The sequence below is a fragment of the Triticum aestivum genome, chromosome 5B (genome assembly GCF_018294505.1).
Source record: "Triticum aestivum cultivar Chinese Spring chromosome 5B, IWGSC CS RefSeq v2.1, whole genome shotgun sequence".
Classification (NCBI taxonomy): Eukaryota; Viridiplantae; Streptophyta; class Magnoliopsida; order Poales; family Poaceae; genus Triticum; species Triticum aestivum.
Genome location: NC_057807.1, coordinates 228271852 through 228282260, shown reverse-complemented (window position 1 = coordinate 228282260; position 10409 = coordinate 228271852).

Sequence of the window (10409 nt, the reverse complement as noted above, 5' to 3'; positions counted from 1 at the left end):
GAATATGACTGGTCATCTCTCTCTGAATCCTCCTCTGAGGAGCTATTTGTAACCAGCAAGAAATCTGCATCGACAGGTAGCACTGACTGCTCAGAAGACCTTGTTTTCACTCCAGATTTTCCCATGACCGACTCAAATGGCTGACAGGAAGAGTAGATGAATGTATAAACATTGTTGACAAATGGAATACATTATGGAAAAAATATGGCACGATACAATTCACATATACGATGACTAGCTAAACAGGATGGCATTGCATGATTCACTTATATGATGCCTGGTTAAAGAAGATGGCATTGCATAATTCCCATATACTCCCTCCGTTCCTAAATATTTGTCTTTTTAGAGATTTCAAATGGACTACCACATACGGATGTATATAGACATATTTTAGAGTGTAGATTCACTCATTTTGTTCCGTATGTAGTCACTTGTTGAAATCTCTAAAAAGACAAATATTTAGGAATGGTGGGAGTATGATATAGAAACCAAACAGGTGGCATTCATACAAAGCAAATCTAAACTAAGCTGATGACATATAAGATGTATAATATAAGAAATGCAAGGCGCCATATGCATGATATGACCAACATCAGCATGCCAGGTTAGAGCAAACACCTCAGGTGGTAAACAGGCGTGGTCGGCTCCTTCTGAATCTCCATCTGAACAGTTATCTTCCTCTGGAATACAATCTGGAAATGCAGGAGAGGGGGGGGGGCACTTTGCCAACCATGGAGCGGCGTCTGCATGACATTATATTCGCACGCAACGGTCTTCTCTTTTTCTCTACATGTTCAGTACAATTGTGTACAATATCTAACATGCATAATAAAAAAATAGTTAGATTTTGTAAGGCCTAAGGGGTGCATGCAAAAATCAAGACTGATGGTAGCAAACGAGTGGATGGATCCAAAACTAATGATAGCAGGTAGATTATAGCCTCAGTTTAAAAAGATAGACAATGGATCATCTATTTGTTGCCCACCCAACATGAACCACATAGAAGACCCCAGATGAACCAGATAGTAGACAAATACTATTCATTGCTGCCTCGATATGAGACCCATGGGAAATTCAAAACTCAATATTGAAAGATAAAGTAGCAGGTAATAATAACCGATGTATAACATAAGCAAACACGAAAGACTGCGACCTCTCTTCCGGAACTGTGTAGTCCTCAGGTTCATCTGCTCAGTCGATGATGGTAATGCAGTTGGCGTGGCTGACGGCAACGGGGAAGATGATCTGAGGCGGCGAAAGAAAGTCTGTAGGGGGATCTCTGCTGTAGTGAACGCTTCTGTCGATGGTGCACCTCAGGTGGGGTGGATGACAGCACGGCAGGAGCAGGACATAACACACAGTGTTTTCTTTGACGCCAATCTGAAAATGAAGTAAATCTGTAAGGGCTCCTTAGAATTGGAGGATTCTATAAACGTAGGGACAGGAAAAACACAGGAATAGGATAGGAATGCACGTGCAAAACAGAGCATTTGGAAACATAGGATTTCAGTCAACCTGGGTGTTTGGCTCACATGAATTGGAAGAACAGAGGAATGGAGAAACAAAGTGATGCGACGAGTGTACAACCTCTTTGGCATAGCCTTGTGGACCTCAGCATCATTGGGTTGGACGTGGAGGATGGTGATGATGCTGGTGTGACTGTCGGAGGCGGGGAAGAAGATCTGAGGCCTCTGGAAACGGTGCTGAGGGTACTGCTCCGCTGTGATGGACAGTTCCGTCGTTGGAGCAGCTCCGCTAAGGTGTACGGCGACGAGGCTGAAGCATGACAAGACAGACAACGTTAATCTGAAGTGGGACCCTAATATCATCTGCAATAGATGATGTAAAATACATCACCAAAAAGTGCTAGATGTAAAACGCATCAGTCGCGCCACGGCCGCTCCGACAGATGCTGTAAGTACTGTTCACTCTGAAGTTAACTGAAGAAAATGAACTTCACAGTCGAAACTGAATTTTACTGTCGAAACTGATTGAACTAGTAGCAGAGCATTGCAATAGATGTTTAGGGTGTTCGAGCACTAGTAGCAGAGAAGCAGTGATCTAAATCAGCAGAAGCTCGAGCAGGGAACGCACTAGCAAAGAGCAAGTCGTGTAGTAGCATCGCGAGCGAGTGCTAAAGCAGCAACTCCTGTAGCTGCCAGAGGTCATGCAGCAGCAGTGCAAGCGAGAGCAAGAGCAGAGCAGCAGCATGAACGGAAGCAGGAGCAGTGCAGCAGCGCGACCGACAACAAGAACAGAGCCGCAACAGCTGCAGCTAGTGCCATTGTGGAAGTTGCCGCCGAGGAAGCAACGACATGGGGGAGAGATGCCGTTGATGATGTGGCCGGCGACCGCACCGTCGATGGAGACGCCATGTCTGCTCGGTATCGAGCACCGGCAGCCCGGTGAGATCGAATAAAAGATAAAATGCAGCAGTGAGTGCAGAACCTCCTTGGTGGTGCCGAGTTGGCCTCGGCTTCATCAGAGGAATTGGTGAGGGTGCTGCGGTTCCGGTGGGGTAGGTCAAGACGGCACTGTGGGGATTGAGGTGGCGCGATAGACGAGGCGAACATCGGGGCAGCTCCTTGGAGGTGGAGGACGGGGTGGCTGATCCGGCGGGACAACGAGATCGACAACGGATCCTCATCCGGTGCGGTGGATGAGGGACGGCGAGCTATTGCGGTGGACGACGTAGTCGGGGAAGAGTCTCCGGATGGGCGACGGTCGGGAGGCCGACGGAGGAGCATGGGGTTTCGCGGGTTTTGGCGGCCTCGATGTACGAATGGGGGGGGAGGGGGAGGGGGAGCCAAGCTTAGGGACGCGCTTGTCCGAAATGTAGGGTAAGTTACCAGCGTACCCCCACCGGTTTTGACACCGCGACGTGGAGCTTCATTTCCGGCTGAGGGGTAGAAGGGGGATTTCACGTGTCTGGGCTGCGGGAGCGATTTCGGATGAGGAGGGAGTTCTCGCGCGCGTCCAAATTTCGGGATAATAAGGCGCGACGCGGGTTGAAGAAGCGGGAGTTTCAAAGCAGGTGAGACAAAAGATACTCGAGCTTGAAAATTTCGGGATAACAAGGTGCGGATTCCTTGTTCGGCAAAACAAACTTAACGTGTAAAAAAACAATTCATACAAGACACAAGAGAGTCATGTCCCCTTTTACTATATTTCTATAGATGCCATTGAAAAAACTACAAGAAAAATGTAAAAAAATTGGGAGAACAAGATTACCCTGCACAGTACCAAATCGATTTGCACTTCCCTCAACAACAACAAAAAACAAATCAATTCCCACCAAAGAAAGAGTAATGTCCCTTTTTATATGATTACAGATGCCATGATCTCGAATTTCAATTTTTGAATCCACGTTATGTTGAATTCGAATATATCATTAGGTGACCTTGCGGTTTATAATTGATATAGTCATACATTTTGATCTTCCATCATATATGAACATTTTACTCCACCATGTGAACATATATATTATCGTCTACCATATGGACTAAATTTGAATCAATTTTCCTTATTTGAATACGATTGTTGTCAAGTTATACAATAATTTAAATATTATCTTGATAACAAAAAGACATGCATATAGCAGTAATCATATTTCACTATGAACTACATGTACCATACGCTCTCCAATACAAATATTTGTATCCATTTTATGTTGAATTCAAATCATAGTACATTATTGGTCTAGGTAGCAAGATGTTCGGGATAATCTAAACCCTGTTTTCATAGTATAATTTTTGGCTGAATTGGGACAAGTTTTGGTATAAGTCTCTTGCAAAACCGAAGATTCTCTCAACAAGCCTCGTGGTTCCGAGACGGAACGTGTCACCTTTGTGTGGGAAATGATATACGCTGCCTCCCCCCTGATTTTATTTACAGAGGCAAGATAGAACTATATAAGTGCCCTATTAAATTTTGGAATTATTTAGGGTTCATTTGGCCTTTTTATACATTAATTGAGTTTCTGGACTTTTAATGTGCATAATCTAAATATGAATTGCATGCACATGCTCCGGTGCACCAAAATGGGTTGAAAAATCACATGTGTGTCCTTGGTTGAATTTCTAGGTCCCATGGAAGAAATGAGAATGAAATTCAAACATCTGGGCATCACGACTCGGCCGAGAACATTGAAAAACTTAGATTTTAAATTCATGTAAATCCAAAACTCGGCTGGAAATCATGAAACTTGGCATGGTGTCATGTCATGGCACTAACATGTTGTGGTAAAAAATTGGGCCGATTTGGAAGCTCGTGGTTCTAAGAGGGAACGTGCCACCTTTGAGTGTGAAACAATATACGCTGCCCCCCCTTGAGTTTCTTAACAAAGGCAACATAGAACTACATTAGTGCCCTGTTAAATTTTGGAATTATTTCAGGTTCGTTTGTCGTTTTTTATACATTAATTGAGTTTCTGGTCATTTAATGTGCATAAGTCAAATTTGAACTACAAGCACATGCTCTCGTGCACCAAAGTTGGTTGAAAAATCACATTTGTGTCCTCGAGTGAATTTCTAGGTCCCATGCAAGAAATGAGAATGAAATTAAAACATCTGGGCATCGTGGCTCGGCCGAGAACATTGCGAAACTTGGTTTTAAAATTCTTGTAAATCCAAAACACGTCTGAAAATCATGAAACTTGGCATGGATGTCATGTCATGGTACTACCATGTTGTGGTAAAAAAATGGCCGAATAGGAACAGATTTTGGTATAAGCTTCTTGCAAACCGAAGCTTCTCTCAAGAAGGCTCGTGGTTCTGAGAGGGAACATGCCACCTTTGAGTGTGAAACGATATACATTGTCCCCCTTGAATTTATTTACAAAGGCAACATAGAATTACATGAGTGCCCTGTTAAATTTTGGAATTATTTCGGCTTCGTTTGGCCTTATTTACACATTAATTGAGTTTTTGGTCATTTAATGTGCATAATTCAAATTTGAACTACAAGCACATGCTCCCGTGCACCAAAGTTGGTTGAAAAATCATATTTGTGTCCTCGGGTGAATTTCTACTCCCTCCTTCTATCTATATAGGTCCTAATGCGTTTTTCGAGGCTAACTTTGACCAAACGTTAGAGCAATAATATATGACATGCAACTTACACAAAGCATACCTTCAAATTTGTATGTCAAAGGAGCTTCCAATAATATAATTTTCATAGTATACATCTCATGTGCTATTAATCTTGTCAATAGTCAAAGGTTGTCTTGAAAAACGCATTAGGCCCTATATAGATGGAAGGAGGGAGTAGGTCCCATGCAAAAAATGAGAATAAGATTCAAACATCTGGGCATCGTGGCTCGGTCGAGAACATTGAGAAACTTGGTTTTAAAATCATGAAACTTGGCATGGTGTCATGTCATGGTAGTACCATGCCGTGGTAAAAAAAATTGGCCGAATAGGAACAAATTTTGGTATAAGCTTTTTGAAAATCGGAGCTTCTCTCAAGAAGGCTCGTGGTTCTGGGAGGGAACTAGTCTCCGCGGCGAGCGGCGGTGAGCTCTTTCGTGTCCTCAAGACATTTCTTGAGAACATCTATGGATTCCTCCACCAGCCTTTGGCGCTCGTTGCGGAGCATGTCATTCTCGTCCATAAGTTTCTTGACGATGACACCGGTCCTCTTCAACAAGGACTGGTCTCCTCCTGCTGGTCTGCACTTCGGACGATCTTCTCCCTTAGCAGGTCGCGCTCGGCCCGGAGCCTCTCATTGCCCTCCCTTAGTTGCCGGATGACGCTGGTAGCCTGTTCAAACGAGGCTTTCACGTCGTCCTGCAACCTCGCCCAGCCGGAGATCTGATCCATCTGGCTATGGACGATCGCATGCATGCGCCTGTAACAGTCGTCGCCTGCCCGCGAGAAATTTTCCAGGCCGCCGCGGCACGGCGGGACATCTCTGCTGCATTCGTGGCACGTGGGACATCTCTGCTGCTTCCGCGGCACGGCCGGACCAGTCTGCTGCATCAGCGGCGCGGCGGGACCTCCGTGCTACTTCAGCGGCGTGGCGGGACCTCTGTGCTGCTACTTCCGCGCGGCGGGACATGTCGGATGCTCTCGCAGCGAGGCGAGACATCTCTCGTGCTTCCGCTTCCATGCTCGCCTCTCCCTGGTGGCAATCTCTCGACCCAGAACTCACACTGGCCATGGCAGATGCAAGGGAAGGATGCTGAATGACTTGTTTGTTTTTGTGGATGAGGAGTTGAGGAGGAATGTGCAGTCATCTTGGCATACTAGTATTTATAACCGAGTACTAATATGCTCCTAAGTGGGAAATCGTTTAGGTTGTGATCGGTGTGAACAGGTTTGGAATTCAATATAGCGTGGTACTAATACGCTCCTAAGTGGGAAACCGTTTAGGTTGTGATCGGTGTGAACATGTTTACAATTCAATATAGCATGGAGTAATTTGGAATGTGACGAGATGCAAGCTCAAAATTTATTGACGGTTCTAGTTTCGAAGTGCGACACTATTCTCGGATGGAGTACTTCTTTTTCTACTCCCTCCTTTCCGATTTTATAGGGCTTATCTCAAAATTTTAGTTTTTCCATTTTATAAGGCTCAATTTGGTTGTTCCCCAACACACGTTCAGATTCCAAGGTGCATTAAATCATTGCATGCAAGTATTAAGAGAAAATTGACCAATGCATGTACTTTATGCATGCATGCATTGCAATTAATGCATTGATAAACATAATTTTTTGAGAAAACCAAGAGCATTAATTAGGTACTTTTGCAAACTATAAAAAGTATTCTACCACTCACCATCTTGGTTGGTGAGATTTTTGAATTAAGCCCTATAAACCGGAAAGGAGGGAGTACTATTGTGTACGTGCAATAACTGGCACCATCGTATACATAACTTACGGTTAATGGAGCGTCCGACAAGAATAGCCGCGTGGCGAGCTCTAGGCTAGTCCTTTTTTTAGACGCATTAAACCTATCTCTCGGGACTTCTCGCATGCACCATCGTGCCACCCACAAGAACTTGTACTCTGAGTTTAGTAGTACATTATACAGGAAGAGAAGAGGTGCACGCACGCACTCGTCCTCTCACACACGTGTCTGTTTTTTCTCGAAAAGGAGGATGATGACCCCCGACCTCTGCATCTAGGAGTCACACACGCATCTGTAGCTACGAATTGTAGTGTTCTCAACCATCCAATTGGCTCTATCATGGATGTACTTATATACTAAAACATGTCTAGATACATCTATATTTTGACAAATGGAAGGCATGTATTGTGGAACGGAGGGAGTGCTTATCATCAAAATGGATAAAAAGGGACGTATCTACAACTAAAATATGTCTACATACATCTCCTTTTATCCATTTTGATGACAAGTAGTAGTACTTCTTACCCAAAGGAACTTTATATCCAACAGACACAAAATATTCGTTCGACTATTAGAAATTACTGATCTGATGTCGAAGTAATTGCTGCATCACCACCAAAACCCACCATTTCTTAAGCTAAAGTAGACCAAGGTAATCCCTATATTAGCATATTACTAAGATAAACAGAAGGCACTGTATAAACATTTAGGACGTGAGCTTGTCAATCTGAATGTGGAGGGACACAAGCTTAGCCCCGGCCAGCAGCTTGGGCGGAACTGTCAAGAAGGTCAGCTCCTGCACATCGATGTCGCCGGGATCCTTGCTGCTTGTCACCTCCATTTCCACCTTGACGGCGTCAGTCGTGCCTTTGGGCTCCCCCGGCGGGCCGTTCGCCCACATCTTGGCCAAGTAGTGCGGCAGTGGGGACGCCCCCGCTCTGATGCAGACGATCGACACGGCGATAGGCACGCCGATGTCGAGCACGCCACCGACCAATAAAAACATGCGGCGGTCCTCCTCCGCGAACAACAAGAGTCGTGGCTCCGACAGTGGCACTTGTAGCTGGAGCACCTTGCCGTACTGGATCCTGTGCACGGGCATGGGATGCACGATGCTGATGTGGTGGTTGAGCGCCGGCGGCGGGCCTTTGTAGCCGCAGACGGGCACGGGGCATTTGCAGGGCGCGAGCGGACACACGCTCTGGTGATCGGCGAGCTTGTGGTAAGTGACGTAGAGCCCACAACCTTCATGCGGGCACTCCACCCTCACCGACAAAAGGACGGAGTCCACCACCGTGTTCCGCACATCGAAGCCACCACCGCGCTCGCACTTCTGGCACTGCCGCTGGTTCCCGGGGCGCTCGACGCGACAGTCCGCGCAGGCCAGGTGCCCTCCCTTGCACTGCAGAAATCAATCGAACAACACATCAATCAAGAAACCTGCACCTTGCTCAATCAGCCGAACAGACAAGGTGTATTCGAACCTCATACAGTGGAGGCGTCAAGGGTCGGAGGCACAAGGGGCAGTGGAGCACGGTGAGGTCCATCGAGACCTTAGAGAGCTCCATCGTCGGGTCCTGTTTGGTCTGCATGATCTCGCCCTCCTCGTGCACAACCATCTCTCGACTTGGGCCGGGGTATTACAAAGCTTTACCGTCACATATTTTATAGTACTACTTCAAGGTGCATTAAATCAACACATGCAAGTATCAAAAGAAGAGTCACGGCATGCATGCATGCGTTGTAATTAATGCATCGGTAAACGCAAATTATTGAAATATATCGAGTGCAGTGCTTTGATGTGTCGCGTCAACTCGTACATCAACGAGAAGTTTGATTATCCTCTCCCTCGCGGACTTAACTGCACCTGCCTTTGGCTGTATGACAGGTTGGCCACACACCTGTCGGGCCCACCTGTCATACACACAAAGGCAGGAGCGTCCCTCCCTCGCCCACGAGTGTGGTGGCTGACAAGACTAGGAGAAGCTTTCGCTACACGCTCTTCCTCCCACGCGCGGTGGGCATGCAGCAGTTCAATCGGTGTCAGATGGCCAAAAGCGTACTGTAGTACTCCTCCAGTGCAATAGTACTCCATCATTGTTCGACTTCCCGAAGAGGCCAAGAGCCAAGGGCAGCCCGGACGCTCGTGTGGCAGTTTCATGTGTAGAGTAGTCTAGGATAGCATGTACCGTGCCTGTAAGCTTAAAATCGTTGGGGCCAGCTCCATGCTATGTGGCTGTCTCAAAGTTTTAAAAAAAATTTAAAATAGTCTTCTGGCCCTACCTGTTACCCTGGTGATTGTAGTTTGCACGCTCATCTGGTCAAGACAGGAATATATATTTTAATTTGTTTTTTTTGAAAAGGGGGGACTCCCGGCCTCTGCATCAAAATGATGCATACGGCCACATATATTTTAATTTGTGGTGGGTAAATGTTAGAGGTTGCAGCAAATATATTGTACACTGTGGGTCTTTCAGCCAAGTTTAGAGGCAAGCATGTGGGGTCAGTGCTATGATGTGTCGCGTCAACTCGTATAACAAGGAGAAGCTTGATTTTACTACACGCCTTCTCCCTTGCCCATGCGCGCGGTTGCTCGCAAACGAGGACATGCTTTTGCTTAGTAGTACTTCTACAACAAGCTATTTGTCCTGCTTGCGGTGGACGGACATGCATCAGTGGATTCAACACTGTAGAAGCAGTAGTAGTAGCATCATTGTTCGTCTTCTCGAAGAGGCGAAGAGCCAAGCGCAAACCAAACGTTGCAGGTGCGAACATTGGAGCACGCATATAGCCAGGCTCTTGCATGAGACAAAATTGCTATGTGAGCCCACTATTGTACTAGTACGTACAACTACTTGCTAGTATAGCCCTGTAAACCAGAAAGGAGTATTTGCCCTTCTAGAGATTTCAACAAGTGACTAGACTACACCGAGAAGGAGTACATATGGAGCAAAATGAGTGAATCTGCACCGTAAATAAATATGTACTAGTTCTATCGTTTTCCTCTCCAAGGTGCACAATATTGAGTATACTGACTAGTCTCTTTTTGACACGCATTTACGTTTTTTTGACACAGTATAGACACAAGTGCTCATATACACGTGCATACACTCACCCCTATGAACGCACACACGCACGACACTATCATCTTGAAATTTACGAAGTCACCATAGGCACCTCGTCGTCGACGGGTCCATAGGTGCTTGAATGCCAAGGAGGAAGATGGTAGCGGTTCCCGAGACATTGAGCGGTCAATGATGCATCCTCAATTACATGCAGAGGGAGTTAATTGGAGAAGCAGAATAGATCCAGCACAATGTGAATGCAACAGAGTTTGGACTCTCATATAATAAAGGCGCCCCACCACTCCAATCCATCTACTCCCAAGTCTATGTGCAACACTGCTCACTCCAATCCAAGACCAAGTGACCAGAAGCCACAAGCACCTATGGAGGTGATGGATGCGAGCGGCAGTCGGCTGTGCCAAATCATCCAAGGCGCCAGCCTGCGGCCCCACACCGTGCAGCGTTTCCAGACGGTGCCGGCGACCACAGGCATCG